At 30.8% G+C, this 22,452-nt stretch overlaps 1 protein-coding gene across 2 annotated transcripts in view; it reads left to right on the forward strand.

Annotated features, from left to right (window-relative positions):
- Nucleotides 1–22,452, forward strand: part of LOC140663358 (uncharacterized) — a 146,878-nt gene that overhangs the window by 78,576 nt on the left and 45,850 nt on the right. The window lies entirely within an intron of this gene.

Genomic DNA, 22,452 nt, shown 5'->3' on the forward strand with positions numbered 1-22,452 from the left:
TGCGATTAATTCGGCTATTTCCTTTTGTTATCTTAATTCAACGCGCGCTTTGTCGCTGCACAGTGCGTCGAAAGTGATGTATAATTAATCATGCTAAATCAGATCATCCTAAATTATTAATATGTTATTATTATAGTAAGTGCTTAGAGATTGACAGTCTTAATTAAACAAAAAAATTAGAAAACATTCATATGTGAGAAATATAAATTTTTATCGTATAGATCTGATTAAATTCCGCACCTTTCAACTTTATTCTTAAACTATTTTATTTAATAAAATGTATATATATATGTATATGCATATATATATATATATATATATATATATATATATATATATATACTTTTATATAAGATCTTTTTTACACACACACACAAATTTTAATTTTGCTTAATTTTTTTTTCAGAAAATTCTTCTGTTACCTCATATTCTCTTTTCAGAGTGTATCTATCATTTTTTAACTTTATCTCAGTTCGGAAGTATCGTATGAAAATCAAATATTTTATCCGTCAAACTGTTTGCGTGCTTGTCATTGAGTAATCGCGTGCGACGGTGGAATATCGCGAGCGCGATTTAATCTTTCCACCCTCGCGCGCGCGAATCGCTTCACCTGTCGTAATTTTAAGCGAGGTGCCGGTGCTATTATGCGCAACGATGCCTCAACTGTTGCATGCAAAGGATTAATTTTATGTGCCGACGCGAGGATCTTGTTTGCAATTTCTTGCCTCGCGGGTATTAGTATAGGGCAAAATCTCCGGGCCTGAAATTTCTCTCCGACCCAATTCGTCCTGTGTACATACCAGCTGCATGATCCCGAGGGAGAAACTAAAGTTCCAGTCATTTCTTGCCCGGCGGAGCAGGTCGCTGAGATGATCAATGTAATGTGGCTTGTTCAAAAGTATCTGTACACGATCGATATCAATCGTATACATAATTCCAAATGTCACTGAAAGGATGTATAAAAATGTTAGAAACCGATAAAATGATCGCCATTAATTAATCAAGTATTTGCTTTAACCGAGAATAATATAAGAACATCTCTCTTGTTTAACAATATTTGCTAGAAGAAATATTTTTCTCGTAAACTTAATTGAATGATATAACTCATTAGAATTAATTCTATGAATGATTTACTAATTTAATAAGATATTATCAAGAATTTTTTTTTCTAGACAATTAATTTTGATATAAATAAAGTAGTAAAATAATGACAAATTGGGATTTGAGTTATATTGGAAGGAGAAAATTTTACTTATGGAATCTGGCAAGAATATTTCGTATTATAAATGTTAATTGAAGCGAACCTGCATTTCTGCTCGGATGGATTCGAAATACCTCCATTCCAGGGTTCTTCAGGAGCTCTATTGCCATCCTTATAACCTCTTACACTACCATTCGCATTAGCTAGCTTCAACGTGTAAGCACAAGGTTAGCAAATGTCCTAGAAGTTACGGTATAATACTGCCAACCACTTTCCAGTCCGTATGAAACTTTCAGTGAATTTAGCGAACTAAAATTAATTAATGCAGACAATGTTCATCTGTAACTGCCAAATTGGCTTGCTTTGTTAATAGTTATGAAAATTCAACAATAATCACATTGATTACTAAGCGTAAAATTATGATGCAATTTTTAATTAATTATTGCAACGTTATTAATAATTGTTCTTTCTAATTTATTTCATTAGTAACAATTGCATTTAAATTTTTATTGCCATGGCGTAAATAAAAAATAAATAAATAACATGACATAACGTTTATCTACGCCATGTTCGGAGTGTTTCAGTTCGATATAATTCAGTAAGTTTGCTTAACGCACAAAATTATACACGCACAAATCTTGTGTAAGAAAAAATCAAACATAGTTTTTTATATTAATTAATTAAATTTCAGGTAAAGAACTATGTCATCATCCGTCAAACTTCAAGTGACTCTTGTGCGAAATCCGAGTCTGATAATCGAGAGAACAATGATAACCTTGAAGAATGAACAATTTCCTGAATTTTACGAATTATTTACCAAAGTATATATAAACACATTCTGCAATAATTATATATGTTGCATGAAATTCCTTTCAATAATTAATCCAAAATAGTTGAAAATTAAACAAATATTCGTAATGTAATTTTTTTACAGAAAACAATACATTAATTTATTATTGCGCAATTATTTTTTTTTAGATACTTATCAATGTTGTAAAATTGTTTGCATAACACTTTTGTTCCATAAAATATTTAAATATTTTATTTCAAATTATCTACGTTAATAATATATGAAATATATTATTTTACATATAAAACTAAATGTTATATATGCAAATAATAATAAATAATAATAACTGATATGCAAATAATTCGCGACAATGTAAATTACAGCAATATATACTTGTACAGCATATCTGTAAATTATGCAAAACGCACTATGAAAAAATTGGTGATTGGTTCTCGTGCAGTATGGATCAATTTATGCATATCGTTGAACGTAATTCAATCTTAACTGTACGAATAATTTATATAAAATATAAAAAGTGCGGTATATTTTTCACTAGTTTTATTTTATAGTCCTGGAACCAAATTTATGCTTTCTGATGAAAGTTAAAACATTCTTTTGATGGACAAACAAATCATATTTATTTAAAAAAATAGAAATAACATGTATTTTTTTACTCTTTAGGAAATCAAAATAAAAAATTTAAATAAATAACACCTAAATGATCAAAATTTATAAGGCCATTTGGAATATTTTGTTATTTGCAATAAATTACACATAGTCTTTGTCGAAGCCAGTACATTTATTATACATCCAATAACTATACATGAGGCACATTATTCATAATTCACTCCTACGTCATCACTAAAGCAAAAGAAAATACATAGCACCTTGATTATTTGGTTGAAAAATTCCAATATGGCCGAAAATTTAGAGCATATGTTGCATACATTACATACATTACATACATTGCATATATTATATACATTACATTAGGATATCTTAGATATTCGATAGAAATTAGAAACATACATCGTTTTATGTCAAATCCGATTAGAAAAAAATACATCAATAAATCACAAAAATTAGAGTCAAACTTAATCTATACACAAATTAATTAATGCATAAACATTATAAAAATGTACTAAAACAATAATAAGAAATATACAATTTATAAAAAAATTTTGATTTTTAGACTTGTACAAACTTCCTCGCTACCACCGCAATAAAATATTAGTATTCCTGGAGGTATTTTTATATTAAATATTTTGTTATATGAATTTCTATCTAATTCCAATATTTGATTCCAATATACTGATAAATAATACTATAAAAACATCAATTTTTAGTGGTATTCTAAATTACCAACAGGATCTTAAATATACTGCACTTCCTATAACGGTTCGAGCTTTTATTATGAGATTTATTACTAATATTATAGTTTGTAGACTAAATAAATAAATTCTTACGAATATCGATGGAGAAAAGTTATATACACAATTATTTAATTTATATTTGAAAAGTGCATATGCAAAATATAAATTATGAATATTTGTCTGCATTACGTATAATATATTCAATATAATTAATATGATCTGATTTTTCGTTGCTCGCATATTAAATATCTCATAAAATAAAATTTTATTTCATGAAAAAACGCTTTTAAAGTTTTCTTTGAGGGAAAATTAATTAATTATATTATATATATCTTATTAATATATACTATTAATATTCACATATACGTATGTAATATGTATGTGTAGAATAATAATGCGAATTTTAATTTAGTTTTCAATTTATTCTCTTTTGTCTTTCGATTATCATATGATTATTAAATGTATTAATAGATTCAAGCGATATGTCACGAACAACCATTTAGGATTTATTGGCGAGTCTCCGAGCAAGAATACATGTCCATTTATAGTTTCATAAGCCTGAAGGGGGGGCTAAATCTGATGTACATAGCGGGGTAAATCTCACTTTAATAATTGTCAATGCTAAAGTTAGAGTTTCCTAAAACTCATAGCACAGCGTTAAGCCATATAAATATAACATCGCACAGTTTAAGCGAAGTTCATAATTGGATAATTTTTGATGAAAGAACTAAAACATGAGTTTTTTAATTATATTTCGTTTAAGATACCTGTAAAAAAATTTTCTGTAGAAATTTCTTAGGAAAAATTTTATGCAAACGTCAGTGCATATATTATATTTAGATCTATATGTGTGCATAGAATTTACGTGGTAATGGATGAAGCAATTGAAGTTGCACAATGCAAGATTCAATCGACTAATAATCTCCAACATAAATATGCTTTTTCTCAAGAAAATAGCAACGAAATTAACGCTAGTTGCGATCTTGATTCTCTTCTGCGCAGTCTTAACATATTTTCATACGAGATGAGCGACATGGAAGTGCTGCAGGTATTGTAAAATTAAAATTTTGATTAAAAAATGAGATTATTATTCTTTAATATTGTCAGAGTTTTCTACTTTGATGTTGACATTTCAAAAATTTAATCAAAATTTAATCTATAATGTCATCACTTATACAGCGAGCTTTTTTGGAAATTGAATCCGATGAACCTCAAGCTGCGTTTGATCACTTCTTCGCTAAGACACCGATTCCGTACACGTGCGAATGGAAGGAAGTCGACAGACAATTGAAAATTTTGATGAAAAGTTAGCTTAATAGATTTAATTGTCAAACAATTTAAAGAAAATGTATTATCATTGCGTGCAATTATTTATCGTTGCGATATAACTGTACAGTCACTGCGTGTTTTCTCACAAGAAACTAACGGCTTGTTTAATGAGTAAGTCAGCGTGATATATTGTACGTGATAACATTCAAAGAAACGAGATACATTATCAGAAAAGAAGAATGCTTTTAAGCGAATCACCCATTTTCATTCGCGATAGCGAAGAACAAGGATGAAGGAACGGAAATGGCAGGCTGTAACTTGGCCGTTTACGTTTATTCCTCTACGGTGCCGTTTCGGCCATTACGTCGCTGCAAATTCGTTGCAGAGACGAAACGACCAGGCAAAATTTATTCCATTTCGCGATACACGTTCCTTGCGTTATTGCATTTCCCGTTTGGTTCCATGTGATTCGCTACTTTGCGTAAAATTGCCGCGGGACATCCGTGTTCATTGAAAAGTGCTATAAAGGTCGAAAGGCCAGTCCTTATATCGATTTCCAACTTGGCGTCCAGCTTATTGAATCTGCAACATAGTCGGTTACTTGTTCAGTTTTACATAAAAAAAAAAAGTTGTCGGGTTTCGGCTTTGATTGATTGAAAGTGTTGCTTTTAAAAAAGTTTAGCGAGTGACGAAACGTTTAAAAAAAAGAGCTATATAGGCATAGCGCAGAGTTTAATTTAATCACTTGTATTTCCACGAAGGGAAGGCTAAATGGACTTCTCTTTATTTTATGGGAGTAACTCGTTTCCTCGGAAACGGTAATCTCAAATTTATTCTTCGAGCGTGGACTGACTGTTATTCTGCGGAAAACTCTTTTCCAGAGAGAAAGAGAAAGAGAGAGAGAGAGAGAGAGAGAGAGAGAGAGAGAGAGAGAAAGAGAGAGGGAGAAGTGAACTACAAAGTTGAGGAACGAAGTGTGCTTGCTCGCTTCGCTTTACGCATGTGTGCACGTTGTTTTATTCCGTTCTCTGTTGAAATATAAAATAGCGAAGCATTGCGCTATGGTAGAGCTGTAGTTATTTTCGAAATTTAACCAGGTGTTGCGGTTAACTCCTGATTGGCCGCAATGAGATTGAATTAATCGCTAGAATTATTTGATCAAGTTATCAAACAAAATTGGTGGACGTTGAGAAGTTCAAGAATAATTGGTTGATCAAGCAAACCTGTATACAAAGAAGGTACACATGTCATTCAAGAATCAAGCAATCCCAATTAACGAATCTAGTTTCTTGTTTACTGCGGTTTAATTGCGTTTACTTACGTTAATTTGCTACGTTCTCCGGTGCAATCAGAATTGTCTCTCTTGATATAATATTTTATCATTTTTGTTCATTTCACAAAACGTTTATTGCTGACATAAACGTATTTTCTAATTGTTCATTATATTTGTTCAGTTACAACATCTATACAATTCAATTACGCGATGTGAAAATAGCGTTAATTAATTAATTGCAATGCGGAATCACGGATGTCATTGTTTAAAAATGAGTTTAAATTTCAGTGTAATATTAATTTCATCCGTAAGAGAATTAAAATTACCCGCTTTAGAAATATTAAAATTAAAATGCTTCCGAGAAATTTACAATGCGAATTATTTGCTTAAAATTATTATTTTTTAATCGATAACAGAGTACAATCTGCAAGTGCAACAGTTTCAGTTTTTCAGCGCGAGATAAATTGTAATCATAACGTTTGCAGAAAACAATTGGCGAGCCGGAAAAAAAAAAAGAGAATATTATGATTTTTCTTGAATATATTCATTGGCCGTCATAGTTTAATTAACGAGTCTGCTTGCGGAGGCGTAATTAATTTCTACGATTCCTCGCAATGTTTGCGCGCCTTTGGCATTTATTCAGGACGCGAAGGAGCAATGACGGCGAGAGGCCGAACGGCCGAGAGGAAAGTAGCTCGAATGGTGGACATATTCAGCCCCATAGTCGGGTGGAAATTGCTTTTCCTATCCGCTGTACAACAATTCGTGCGCGCGTATGCGTCACACGCACACATAAACGCCTGGGACCCTGTTATTTTCAGTACATATATGCGATACCGTCTAGCGCGCGCAAATAGAATCCGCAAATCTTTTCTTTCTCTTTTCGTCGCCTGCTGGAATATATATGTATATATATATGTCGCCTCCCATTTCTCGCCCTTTTTATTTCTCTTCGTGATTGTATTTTCTTATGAGAAAGTGCTACCCGTTGCCTTAGTGTCGCGTTGTCAATTCATGCAATCGGCTTGATTACACGATTTTCTAAATGGATTTCATCACAATTTCGTCTTTATTTCTTGTCGATAATATGAAAATGTAATTTTTTGATTTTCAATAATGCTTTTAAGCTTAAGCAAAGATAACATTTTTAAGAAAGTAAATATAGAGAAAAAGCAAAAAAAAAACACTGGAAATGGTTGTTTTTTAAATATACAATTTATAGATAGATATATTTGGGCTCATATTGTGTAAATATTTGGTTTATACATCGTGTGCTGCAAAAAATAGTAGACGTTTGGTACATATTTGGATATAAATATACTTTTTACGCATCTCTCTGAAAATCACTGTAAGAGCGACGATTGGAAAGATTTGAGAAACAAAATTTGCAAAAATAAATACATAAAAAACAATCATATAATAAATTTATTCCTTTCCCTATACTAGCCATTGCATATTTTTCTTTTCTTTCTATTTGTTCACTATCTTCTATTCTATAACTTTCCCGATAAATTGAATAGCTTTGTGAGTAGGATAAAAGTACCTATAATAAGGTCTTGCTGGCTTATTGAAAGTTAAATTTTCACACGTCTCTTCAATAGGATCTTTCAAGTGAGGATCAAACTGAACTTTACGAGAGAAAGATATTTACGTGAAAGAAATCAAAAATTACGTTTGGCGATAAAGAAATTTGTTAAGCTGCTTATGTAAAAAAAAAAAAAAAAAAAATTAAAAAAAGTGGAATGAAAGTTTTTCCGACTGTGCCAGGTGTTTTCGCAACCAATTCACTTTTTAGGATTTTAAAGTTAGACGAATCAAATTTATAAAAGAATGAAAAATTTTTCAAACAAATTTTGTTCATACATAAATGAGGATAAAAAAAGTCCAAATAAGTTGCAACAATTTTTAAAATTCGTGAATACTTTTAAATTGCTGAAATTACAATATTTTCCTCACACTGAGATAACACATTGATGTTTCAAAACGTTAGCAATAAAAATATAGGTTTTCTCGGCTAATTCATAAATGTACTTTAATAATTACAATCTATCTTATTACGAATGGACGTAGGTGTATAATATTAATTGCGCGATCTTGTTTCCACTTATGATCAAAAAGGAAAATTTTATAGCCGATATTGCCATATAAACCGCGCTGGAACTAAATTATGCTGCGCTGCTTTCATATTACGAAGGTCTTTCGAAAAGTTTTGAGCCTAACAATAAAAGACTGATTTTTAATTTTTGTAGTTATATTTATTTTTCAATATAATCTTCCTCTACTTCTATGCATTTGGTCCAACGCTTCTCTAATAAATATATTCGCTCTCTAAAATGAGATTAAAATGTTCACTCGAATGCGTTTTTGGTCGATTGAAAGCAAATGCGGCACCCATCTTGCGTAAAGCTTTTTCACATATAATTCCTCATGCAAAATATAAATAACTCGGTCATTTGAGATATCTATGGTGTTAGCTATTTCATGCACTTTCAATCGTCTGTCCTCTAATACTATATCATGGACTTTTTTGACAATTTCTGATGTTGATGCAGTTTTTGGCGTCCAGAGGGTCATCATTTACGACCACGTTTAAATTTTGCTGTTCATCTTTTTACTGCAAATGAAGGAGCAGACTCTCCTAATACATCTACCATCTCAATATTAATTTCCGTTGCCGATAAACCTTTCAAAACGAAGAATTTTATTACTGCACGATATTCAGATTTTTTTATTTTTGAAATTACACCCGACACGTTAACTTTGAGAAGCTATATCAATATGAAAAAATTATCTAATCGTGCTGAAATATTATACGTATTTATATGACAGATGGAATGTTGCCAAATGTAAGAAAAAAAATACTATGAACGTCATCTAAGTGTTGTAGACTCAAAATTTTTCGAACAACCTACGTATATACGTATTTTCTTATAAATAATTAAATTAAGATTAGATTAAATATACTACGACTTACAAGAGAAGGTATGAAAAGTGTCCGTCTCCAATTTTAATGAGCTTGAATAAGTTGTAGGTCAAAATAAGAAGCAATATTTTTTACTACGAATATAAGACTCTTAATGTTTACAAACAAGCAACTAGAAATTTGGCGAATAAGAGCTAACGTGTTAACGCGTCGATTTTGCAGAAAATAATTTTTCTGCAAAATTGATAAGTGCACAGGGCACATATTTTTCTTAGTGCATTTACTAGGATTTTTAATTCATTTTTGAGAATTTTAAACTCCTCCTTGCCCCGCTAAAGATATATATTTTTATTTATTCCCTAACAGCTATTAAGACCATTAGGAAATAAATAACACTCTAACGTAAAACACTCTTTCAGAAAAAGTAGCTTTTTATATTCCTGAGCGAGTACTATTGACATGGTAAAAGATATAAAAAAGATAAAAATAGTTTTAAACAAAAGTTTTATAGCTTTTAAAGTACTTCATAACAGTGCAATCAGGTTTTTCGAAAATGTCATATTTCTGGAAATTGTTCTCTCTTCCTCTAAATTTTTAAAAAATTTTAAAACTTATCTTATAGCAAACTTTTTAAGAAATAAGCAAGAAATACCTCTCATGGCGCTTGTTATTCATGACAACAGTTTTTTCTTTACAATCTCACAGAGATAACCATGAATTATCAATAAATAATTTACATATTAGAATTTTTATATTTTTATAACATTTTATGTACTTATTATAATAAATATATAATTAACATTACACTGTTATAAAATAAAAATTAAAAGCCATAAAACTTTTGTTTGAAACTTTTTTTATATTTTTTATCATTTCGACGGTATTTGCTCAGGAATATAAAAACTGATTTTTTCAAGAGGATGTTTCACGGCTTTAACGTCCGTTAAGGGAATAGATAAAAACAAATGTGTCTTTTATTTTGACCTAGACTATAATATATTCAAAGCTTATCAAAATCGGAAATGGACACTTCTATATCTTGTTATTTTTTAAATTCTAATAAGATATTTTTATATCTTTTAGGGACAAAAATAACGGCAATTTATAAAACATTATCAAAATTATATATGATTCATTAGCTATATTTCGACAAATATAAAAATTTCAAAAAAGAAACAAACACTGGAGTACAATCTTACAATTAGTCAATAAAGTAATTATTAATATATTTATAATAAATTATTAATATTTTTATATAAAATTATACGTATTTTTATAACGTGTATGATGCTATATACTTTGTACAGTTAAATAATTTTTTTAGTATTTAAAAACATTTTATATTATGTAATACATTATCTTCAATAAAACATGCTTATTTTATAATATTATTATTTTGTTACATTTTTTTGCAACAGTATACAAATCAGATTAAAATTTTTTTTGGGAATAATTTACAAATAATGTATACAAATAATTTTGATAAAACACAAGATATAGATTATACTTTACTTGCTTCTTTATCAATGTTTTTATCTCACATGATCTTTCATGCAATTTATCATTTTATTTATGATAATTTGATTTGTAAAGTATAACTTTGCTCCGTCATCACATTATATGATATAATATGGTAGATAAAGCTTGCACATAATAGAAATTTTATTTGAATCGAAATTGCATGGATCGCACACCTATTCCTTAAGGTATTCCAGGAAGGAGAACATTTCTCCTTCCTATAGCGAAGCGTCGTCATTGTTCGGCGCATGAAACGCAAGCAGCGATTAGAGATCCGCTCTGACGTCAATAGCACCGAAAAGTGGCTGCTGTAACTAAAGCAACATCCGCACTGCAACGATGGTGTACGTTGATAGCGTCGTGTCGAGCGATAACGGCACCCTATTGTGCAAACATCGATCGATAGGGGCACGCATATATATCTGTATGTATTTCGACCGGTGCGACAGTGAAAACGACGGATTACAAACATAAAAACAATAAAAGTGGGAAAAACATTGGCCAATCGTGTGCACCGAAAGATAAATTAATCCTTTGAGATTGAACATGCGTTGGGTTTTATGTTTGCTTTATTTATCTGTTTGTTTAATTAAGTTTCGTGTCGTTGATCGTAAAACCAGCCATACGTTTTCGTTATTATATCATGCAGAATTTGTATGTGTAAACAAAATTAATCCAGAGAAATTGTTAGCAGCTTTTCTTAAATTATATAGTTTGTCATATGCACGGTTTATTTTTTCCTTTGCTTTTTACATAATTTCTGATTTTGTCTTTTTGATTAAATCATAATTTAAAATAATTTATTATTTATTATTATAAAAGAAGGCGATTTAAATTTTGAAATCATAAGTCAAAAGATCAAAAGAACAATTGCAATAATAAATTCTTTGATCATAATGCACATTCTCGTATGTGCGATAAATTGACGAATGATATAAAACTAACTGATTAATATGATATATAAATTCGAACTAATTAGAAATAGAAAATTGAAAAAATTATTTATAAATAAAGATATTTAATGGATTAATTTTATTAATTCTGATAAATTTTTTATTATATACAAATTTTTACAAAATTATAACTTTTATAAAAATATTTTTCTGTAATTTTCTCTTGTTTAAATAATTTCAATAAATAAACCAAACATTATTAATCGTGTAATTGAAATCTTGTACGTACGCGATTAATAAATAAACATTTAATAAATTATTTATCTTAGGGTTGCTTCGTGGGACCTGATGCTATTCCTGAGGGCTTCGTCTTTTCTCAAGATATCAGGTTCTCAAGATTATCAGTTTACTCACACGCGTGACTTTGAACGTCAATCCTGAATTCCACGATCGAAAAGAAACCCATTTCGCACGAGAATCACTAACTTCGAGCAAGGGTTAAGCCTAAAACGGAAAAAGACGAAATTGATTGATGGCATTGAATGAGATAATATGTCTTAATCGATTTTATTTAGCGTTGTCACGTTGTCATCGCTTGATCTCGAGGATATTTTTCTATGATACGCTGAAATGAACGTAATCTACAGAATTGGATAAAATCTCTTTATATACTGAGCTGTATGAATAATAGTAGAATATGAACTTTTTATTATGTAAAAGTATGTAATCTTAGATATTATTTCTGTTATTTTCATTGCTTAATGCATTTCAATATTACAGCTATTGACTTAAAATTGATTGCTACTGCAGCTGTTTGTAAGATTATTATCAAACTTTAATACTATCAACTTTAAAGTATTTTAAACTCAACTACTTCATAACAGTATTATTAGTGAGATTAAACTTTGGTAATATTTCATAGCATAAATAAACACAAAAGTTTTGCAATAGAACCATATATAGCAATAAATCAGATAATAGTAAAAAATTTTGTAAAAATATTAAATTTTTATTAAGTTTGAATAAATTTTAAATTTTAGATATGAAGTATTAAGCTTACAATTAGTACTATATATTATTTATTGTATGTATTATAATTTATATATTATAATTATTACAAAATATCATTATTCTTCATTTCTTTATGCTTGGTATATATATTATATTTTATGTTTATATTTATGCTTTATTTTGTAAAATGGATCAAATCTGCTAAATAAATAAATTTGATATAAAATTGCAAATTTATTTTTATTTGTTTCAAAAAATTAAATATCGATTATAGATTTCTAATTATTTAATTCCACTTTTTATATTCACAAAATCATCAAAACAATAATAAATGTCTCCCAATCTTGCATGCTTATTAGTCGCTAAATCGTAAGTATTTCGCATAATTTCTCTTGGGTCTGGGCCATTTCTCTAGGGCTATTATTAAAAGTTTTATTTAGCGAGCGTATAAGGGAAGTTACAGAGCTGTTGAGTTTCGGACGGTCGCAGCATCATAAAACTAAAATGCTGCCGGCTCGACACGCTAAAAAAGCAGTTATTCGTACAGTTTCACTAAGTGAACTTTATGTCCTCGTAAAACGCAGATATCGAGCTGGTACTTTCGATCTAATTATAATTTTCCACTCGAGTAAGATATAAATCGCAAGCGTTTCAAACTGAATTAACAAAAGACTCGTGCGCAGTGCATAGCGTAAAATTGACACTCGACATTTAAGAGCATAAAAGAATATGACGTAAAATTACAGAGTTTGATTCAACGTTACTTAAATTTTCTTTGAAGTCGATATCCCTGTATGGTGAGTGAATATTTTAATTCCCATGTGAACAATGGAAAGTAATCGCTCAGCTAATTCTTCGTCGACGTTCAGTCGTAATTTTGGGATAACGTGCACCTGCTGCCAGCCTGGTCAGTATGATGGCAAGAATTTTATACGAAGTTATAGTTTGCTATTCTGCTGGAATATTCTCCTCTGATATTGGCAAGTGCTAAAGCGGGATATCACTGAAGCGGAAATTTACTTGCTCCATTATTGTTTAACGGGAAGTTATGATGGGATGCATTATCTGTACAGTGCGTTTCATACTTTGGGAAACAATTGCGTCAGGATCTGCAAAACCGCGTTATGTCACCTCAGGACCACCGAATCAATAGAGCTCCCCGACTGCCAGCGGTTAACTATTTGCATTGCCACAAGTGTGGATCTACGCTTACGTAGGCGGATGTTGTACGTTAGAATTATCGTATAGAATTGACGTCCGTGCATACGCACCCACGAATCCGCCAATCTGGATCTGTTATGTTTAATTTACGTACACGCGTAATCTCCTCCTTTGCGGATTTCCTGCAAAACATTTCGCAATGGCCTTTCGTAATCTGGAAATTTACAAAATTTAAAGATGCGAAATTTTCCTGAACATTAATTGTACAGATTTCTTTAGGTAGATTGTCCGTAATCGCAAGTTATGAAGTCGCTTTTTTTCCATCCGATAAGCGGAAATCCTCGACTCCCGAGTGGATTACGGCGTAATCCTTCCGCGACATTCGAAAATTTGCCGCAGCGGCATATTATCTCAGATCTCTTTTTATCGTTCTATATGTAATTTTATACAGAAGCGAGTAATCCCTTTCATCGCAGGTAATTAGGATTCTCGTATTCCATCTTTTTATTATTTTTTTTTATGGTAAAGTATTAAGCTTTATGAAAATTTTGTGACATTGTAAACATATCGAGGGTTTCATAACATAGCTCTAAATTAAAAAAAAAAAGAGATGTTAAAGTTATATGAAAGCTTTATGTGCATCTTATAACAAAGCTGCGTACTATTTAATTCAATGATTATAGTAATAAATACTGAAATATTTAGAGGTATTCTTATGTATCAAATACGAATTAAAAATTTTTTTCTTATTCTGTAAAGTTTCAATTTGCAATTTCAGGCTTATATCATTATGGTATGAAACTCTGATATGTACTAGAGTTAATAATTTGGATCGGGTAGTAAAATACCCAGGTACTGGAATATCATCCATCCTAATATGTACATATTGACATATTAGAGAGATAATTTAACATTATTAATATAGATATTAATATAGATATCCTATAAATTATTTTAATATAATTATTACTATTAGCTATTTTTTACACAGAAATTATAAAATGTTATATTGAAATTAAAATCATAAAGTATTATATATTTCTACAATTCTAAGGTGGATTTTAATATAATCCATTTTCGGTGTTTAATAGCTTTACGAGCAGAAGGAGAAAGAGAAAGAAAGAAAGTGTGCGTGTGTGTGTGTGTGTGTGTGTGAGAGAGGTCTTTATTTTTTATCTGTCCATATAAGTTCGAAAATGAATAGAACCTGGAAAGGGTTTGCCGAGTCAAAATTAGTTTCAGGATGGCGTCACGTTACGTCCGTGACGTACCATCCCGTCCGAGAACATTTTACTCCTCTGTGTTCTATAGGATCAGTTATTCGTGGCACGAAGTCACGTATTTAAGCGGTCGCAAACGGTTCCGAGGTTGTACTATTGTAAAAAATTCGAATGTGACATTGCCAGAGAAAAATGGGTCGGACGAGCCTCGAGTATTATTCGCAAGAGTTGCTCTGTAATATTTTGCGGAAATGTTTTGTCGTTTTCTTGTTTACACGAAATTACGCAATTCTTTACGTGCTGCTCAGGCTGAATTATTTTTCATTTCTGTCGTCTGATTAAGCAGGTCTATATAAAAGAAATTGTAAATCAATTTTTTTCTACAGAAAAATTATTACTTTCTATATTTTTTAATCAATTAATTACTTTGTCTTGTAATGTTATTACTTTAAATAAAAATTTAGCTCTTATACATAGGGTGTCCGGTAATTGGTGAAAAACTTGGTAATGACAGATTCTTATTGAGATCATTTGGAGACGATTTTTCCCCAGCAAAAATGTCGAGGCATCAATAATTTCCGAGTTATAAGCGATTGAAAAAAAGGAGCTTTTCGCTTTTCGAAAACTAAACTTTTCGAAGTTAAAAAATTACCAAAACTACATTACGTCAGTTAATTTCAGATAGATTTTACGCTGATAGAATTTTAATTTAAGGCTTAATTACAAAAATATATAATGATAAAAATTGGAAACTTGCAAAAAATGATGACGTCTCTCGATATTTTTGTTGAGGAAAAATCGACTCCAAATGATCTCAAGAATCTGTCTGAGTATCTGAAATGATATTGAATGGTATGGTGTTAGCAAGAGAGAGAGAGAGAGAGAGAGAGAGGGGGGGCAGGAAGGAGGGAGGGAGAGAGAAAAAGGGGGAGATTATAAACGTATCAGTGAATACAAAGTCAAGGCATGTGCATTGAGAATTATATAGCATTATCAGAGTGTTCCAGTCCGTCGGTGCGCGCATCTGGAGTAAGGTTCATCACTAATAAGATTGCTCGAACACAGTCAATGAGCAGTAACCAAGCAGCTTGAAACTGCTTTAGAGAAATCGGCATAAATGGAACAGTGACTGCAAACCGGCGCGTCCATTGTTAAGCGGCTGTAATCAATATGTGCCTAGAATACGTATTAAATTGGCACGTGAGGGGCTTAGAATGCGGATCAATCTAAGATCATGCTCACGGTATGTTTGCTGAAATGATTAAAAGCAATTATTTATTCGCTAAATCCTTAATTGGCAATTTTCCTTTATATCATAAATTAGAATTTTCGTCATTTTTTTAAAGAAATTTAAATTTCTTTAAAAACAAGATATATCAGTTTTTTTTTGAGAAATATATTAATATAAAATATAAAAATAATTATGAGATTTTATCCGCAAATATATATTTTAGTAACTTGAAGAAATTAGGATTTTGACACAATTTTTTTATCATCCATTTTAAGTAATTCATCTAAAAATTCCTATAACGACCAATCATTATTTTATAATCGAGAAATAAAAGCAAATAAGAATGTGACATTAGGAATGAAATAGCTCGCTTTAGATCACAGAATTGCTAGCTATCAAAAGCATATTTTATTCTTCAAAACTTTGCGAGCGAGCGCACCGTCATGACAAACATCTTTCGATTAGGATGTTTTTCCCGCACATTGAAGCTTTATTTTTGCGAGATCTACGGAGATTACATTTGCGTTCGCATGGTAACCAGACGCAATTTGACGACTACACGTTGTATGTACACGCGACAAATGCATAATGTGACCGACTTGCATATGCATGAAGTGACGGAACGTACTGTACATGCACAACGCACACGTACTGTAATATACGCGCACTGTGGACCGCAAGAGAACAAACATGAACGACAAGGCAAACAACTGCGCGGCCACGAAACGTCGCACCCGTTTTGGAACATTAGAACGTTGTAATTTAAATTTGATTGCAACCATTGCCGCAACGGTAACAATAAAAGAAAGGATGCGCCTACTTGCAACTCTATTGATTTTACAGAGTCAAATAATCTCCATTTCCTTCCTCATTATTTTATAATAAATATGCATCAAACGTTCAATGTATAATGCATGACTTTTGCTTAGAAGAAATATATTGTGACAAAGGATTAGATTAAAAAATTAAAATAAATTTACTCTAAAAAAATTTTTTAAATTAACAAGAAATATTTTGCCAGCTAAATATCTTGATTTTTCATCTGACATTTTTATTGACATAGTATTCTTTTATTTTTAGAGATAAGATTATTTCTAGTATTTGTTATTTGACTTATGCAAAAATAAAACTACGTATTTTGTCGGAGATTACAGTTCGCTTTTTAATCAGTAATCGCTTCAATTACTGTTCTTTTTTAAATTCAATGGCGATTAAAATTTTTCATAACTTTCGTCGTTCCATCAAAGTGCACGTTAACGTGAAAATTTTATGTTTAGCGTTGTTTGTTATGATGCAAATGACAAATGCGGCCGAAGTATTTTCCGCGATTGTCGGGCGCGAGTTAAAGAGTTGGCGCTGAATAACGCGACGGTGGGAAAAATTGGTCGTAATTTCCTCGGGGAATCTTTTATCTCTTAATGACGCCTTGCGTCGTTCCTTAGCAATGTCTGCTACCGTTACCAGATAAGAAATGCTGCCTACTCCCTCTTTAATCTCCACTTTTTCGAGATGCCGCGTGTTCCGCAGGCGATTTCTTTAATCTTCTTTTAATAAAATGCGCTTCTCTCACTCGATACTCAATTTCTCTAGCTTTTTCTGACTTTTGCAATTTTTATCGCACATTTGTAACGAGAGGAAATAACAAGTTACATTCGCATCAATAACTTGTGATAACTGGATTATTGATTGGTCGAAAATACTGCATATTCGTGTAACGTTACACCAGAGCATCGGAAAAAATTGCGTTTACTTCTGCGAAAAATATATATTTTTAGCGACGACTATTGGCGAGTATATGTTTGGTTGTTTTGTTAACGTTACTTTTTACTTTTTATTGTTAACTCGTTGTCGTAAAAAATTGCATTGCTTTATAAAATTACTTGAAAAATATGATACCTGAGAGAAGCTTGCTTTTGTGCTTATTTTTTTAAATTTTTTATGACAAAATTTAATTTTATTAAAACAAAAAAGGATATATCATATTGAGTAAAAGTCGAAAAAGAATAGAGTTAATAAAAACTGAGTGTATTAAATAAATGATAAGTATATTTATTCACTGCGCTCTTATTTCTCTATTATTTCCCATTTTTATATTTAATTTTATTAATGAAACGTGAAATATGTATGACCTCGAGAAATTAATAATATTTAATTATGATAAAGTTCAGATGTGCTTGAAGCATAAGATCATTAATATCTTGCATATACTATGCATACAAGACTAAATTATAAGACGATTGATTAAAGTATTACATATAACGTTACAAGCAGTTATTTCCTAAGAACATTGTGTATTTCTGTTGCAAAATCGCTTCATGTGACGCAGCTATGTTACGATTGCTCATTGACGCAATGACATAAGTGAATGTGACAGATAAGCTGCAGGGACCTTCAAACAGAATGTATATTAATACCCTGTTACATTTCCAATTCCCGCAGAAGCAATTTTAGATGTCGAGATGCGGAGAATAATAATAAAGACATAAAACTTAAAAGAATTTTTATAAAAGCAGTCAACTAAAATGGTGCAAAATAAATGTAAAAGAATAATTATAACGAGATATAAATTATAACAAAATTATCAGAGACGTAATTAGTATTCCCTACATGCAATTCTATTTCTGTCTTAGAATTTATCGGTGAGTTTTAATACAAAAATATGATTGATATAAGACGCTGTAAAGAAGCTAATAAAGTTGTACGGAATCTCCGATAAGCGTAGAAATTGGCACGAAGGAAATCGATTGAGGTATCCGAGAATGAGAAGAAAAATGTTAGCCAAGTTGCAACTGTGGTACAAACTACGTTCGCGTCATGTTGTTTTTCTTTAGAACGTTGTTTTAGTGTAACCTTTTTTTATCCGGTGTATATATCGAATCGCATTTATCTAAACTACGCATACTTCTGAAAGCTGCAACGTGTGAGAAAAAAAAAACAAACTTGTAATCTGAGGTACCAATGAGAATATAAAGCAGACGAATGAACACGGCAAAACAATAATCAGTCATTTCTTTATACATGTTTTTTCCCGCTCATTTTCAACGCGTTAGGACTTCAGAAATGGTAGCAAGAAATTTGCGGCCAGTAGCGCCGGTGGATTTTCAAAACGCAACGAATGCAAATTAAACACTGCCGCTGACGTGAAGGGAATAAATGGAACCTATGGCATACATACGCGAAAGATAGATGCTCTTGGTTCTTGTGGCGAACAGATAAATTGACTCGCGTTTTTAATGAAAGAGAAACTCACATGCATGTAGTTCCTTTAAATCTACAGAAGAAGAGAGAACTTGAGAATGAGAGACATATAATTATGTAGGATGTAGGTAATTAGACATGCTTTTAAATTCGACATGTTTTCAAGTGACATGTAAATAAGTAAAGTGCACAGCTAATGAAAAAGCTAAAGTAAATGAGAAAAATTGTAATTAATTACAACAGTAATTAAAAGAATAAAAACTTTTCAAAATTAAAATAATATAAACTCTTAAGTGTATCTTAGCAATTTAAAGCTTTTAATGTTAATTTAATATTTAGTATTGGATTTGAAATCAAACATTATTTTTTTTAAGTTTATTCTGCATCAAGTATCTCTTTTATTGGTTAATGGTAATAATATGATTTAAAAAATAATATATAAAAAAATTTATTTAGTTATATAAGTTTTGGCTTTTTGAAATTCCGTAATATTAATGAAAATGAATGATTCTTAAAGGGATGAAATTTTTTTCGTAATATTCTCCACTCAAGAAGTAATGAACCGTTTGACAAATATCGTGGTTCTTAAAAGGCGTCTAAAGTACTACTCCAAGGTAATTTCGCAAAGGAAGGTCGCCCTTGATGCTGCTTGGTATACATAGTGCATCTAGGAAAGTAATTAATCATAGATCCTTGAGAATTTATCTATCGCGAACGACTAACGGAATTCTTTAAAAATTAAAATCTATTTCAATAATATTTCAAGATCAAAATTATAAAAAAAAAAAAAAACGTGTGATTCAAATGCGTACTCAAATAATATTCTTGTAAAATTTAAAAATAGGTGTGGATAAGAAAATATATTATAATTTAATAATAAATATTTAAGTAAAAAAAGTTATTAAATATTTAAAATAAAATCTTTGTTTAGTGATATTATTTATTTGCATTTTTTAAAATTTTAATGACATCGATAAAAATATTACTTTCAAGATATTAACACTGTTCTTCAAGTTTTTTTAATAATGAACTTTTATCAAGAAATAACGCGACGAAATATCTCAATTGAAAAATATTAAAATTTATTAACACTTTAAAATCATATATTAAAATGATGATAAAATTTCAGAGTAATATATAACGTTTGGTCTCGCGGGAGCATTCAAATTTATGAACATCTTGTATTATATTACAGAACATTTATGTGCGTTGCTTAGGTATCACTTTACTTTACTCCTATTCTCATATCCTCTCGTATAGTAAGGAGGTTCTCGTTTTTAGTCCTGCATATCCTTCAACTAAATCACTGGTCGTAATTTAGAAAACAAAACGCTCTTTTGTCTGACACTTCATTTACGTGCTATTATTCGGGCGTAGTAGTTGATTTGTATAAGCTCGGCAATCACGCAACATATATGATAATCGTGCTTTTAAGGGATGTAAGTGGGAAAATAAACCATTTGTTCACGTAGTAAGTTAACAAATTATTGCATATTCTTTGCATAAAATTATTTTATCAATTTTTCTGTTTTACATAATATATCGTGTAATTGAACAATTTTGTCATATGAAGAAATGATTGTACCATAAAAAAGCACGATAAAAAAAATAGAGAAATGTGTTTGTAGTTAAGTAAGAATATTCTAATGCAAAGAATTTCCGCAACGAAGAATTTTACCCACGATATTAGATCCCTTCATAAATGTTGCAAATTATGCGCCAAATGCAATCCAAATTTATTACACGACCTCGCATTTAGATGGAAACGTTGTAATTTGCATATTTCGCTTTATAAGGTTATTCGTCTCATCACTATGTTGCAAAGTTAGTTAAGTACAGGACTATATTATAGTTAGAATTTAAATTTTGTTATATTAACGAACATATTACACACAACACATGACGTCATCTAAGAGTTATCTTAATTTATGTGAATATATATATATATATATATCTGTGTGTTTTGTGTGGAAAATATTATTCGGGCTTGTCTAATTACCGTTGAATATTATAGAAGTTGCTTTTGCAATTTGGAATTATTTTAGCACTTATAAATGGAATTTAACTTGGTCATGAGAAACGATCCCACGATTAAATCAGACTACAATGAAATTATATTACCTATACAGTCGACGAAAGTAAAAGTGGTGGAAAGTTTTAATGTAGAAAGCAATAACCAGCCGTTCTACGAAGAAGGCGGCGCCGGCGTTTTCGCAAATGTATTCATTTGAAGTCAACGCGGCGAGATGTTCTCCTTTTTAAAAAGTTAACTTAATTAACCGCGAAGCCAAAGAATGCAAGAAGCTAATAAGCTGAGTTGTTCAACTTACAAATCTTTTTATCCGAAGAAAATTAAATAACTCAAGAAAAATTATTTTGTTTTTTAATATACATATATCCACAGTTGTATGTGTGAAGCAATTTCTTAAATTCATAAAGTTTATTCTGAAATTTTTATGTACGCATATTTTTTTTAAACAGCTTTTAAAGTGGATAATAATCTTTTCATAATGATTCAAGAACATCGTATTTTTTTCTTTCTTATTGCCATCTATCGTCATTTATACTTGTGATCAATTTCATCCGCCAGCCAACAGGCAGCCGAGCAAATAACTGGGGACGAAGAACAACACGTACGAGTTTTACACGCCAACCACGTCTGATCTCCTTTAGGCTGTTCTCTTTTCTTCAGACTATCCCTGTAGATCTCTTCAGTGATGTTCGAGAGACTTGAGGACGTCTTTCCCGATGTAACCAGGCCCCGACTGAAGGGATGAAATGTACGTCGAGAGGTCGAGACTAATGAAATTGATGCACCCCGGGGGTCGATCTTCGACCACATCACTTGATTACGACTCTTTCGGAGCCTGTATTATTTCTATTTGTCGGTTGAACGGCAGAATGGTAATGTCCGTATAATAGTACAGGCTAATTAAAAATATTCTCGTAATTATGTAACGTTTTATGATGTTCGAAAAAGTTATAGTTGATATTCGATTACAGCCGTATGGTAGAAGTTTGCTTTGGACTAACATAATTTCAAGAATAAATAAAAATATTACATTGACAAATCTACAATTCTAGAATTCTTATTGCCTATCTTAGTTTTTGAGGATATTTTTAAGATTATTAAGATTATTTAGATTTTTATTTCTGAAAAGATAAAAACGTAATGGAGGTCAGGCGAAAAATATGTGCTTGTGTATGATGAAGAAATGAGCAATACTATGTCGGAGATCGTTCAACCAGTTTTGTAAAGGAAATTTTTATTAATAATGCACTTCGGACGGTCAAGTTAATAACGCTCAGCTCTTGACTCTGATTCAAAATAACAAAAAATGGCAGAAGATCATTGAACATAAATTGTTAATATGTCATTGTGATTAAATAA

This window comes from Anoplolepis gracilipes, chromosome 1 (assembly GCF_047496725.1).
Source record: "Anoplolepis gracilipes chromosome 1, ASM4749672v1, whole genome shotgun sequence".
Classification (NCBI taxonomy): Eukaryota; Metazoa; Arthropoda; class Insecta; order Hymenoptera; family Formicidae; genus Anoplolepis; species Anoplolepis gracilipes.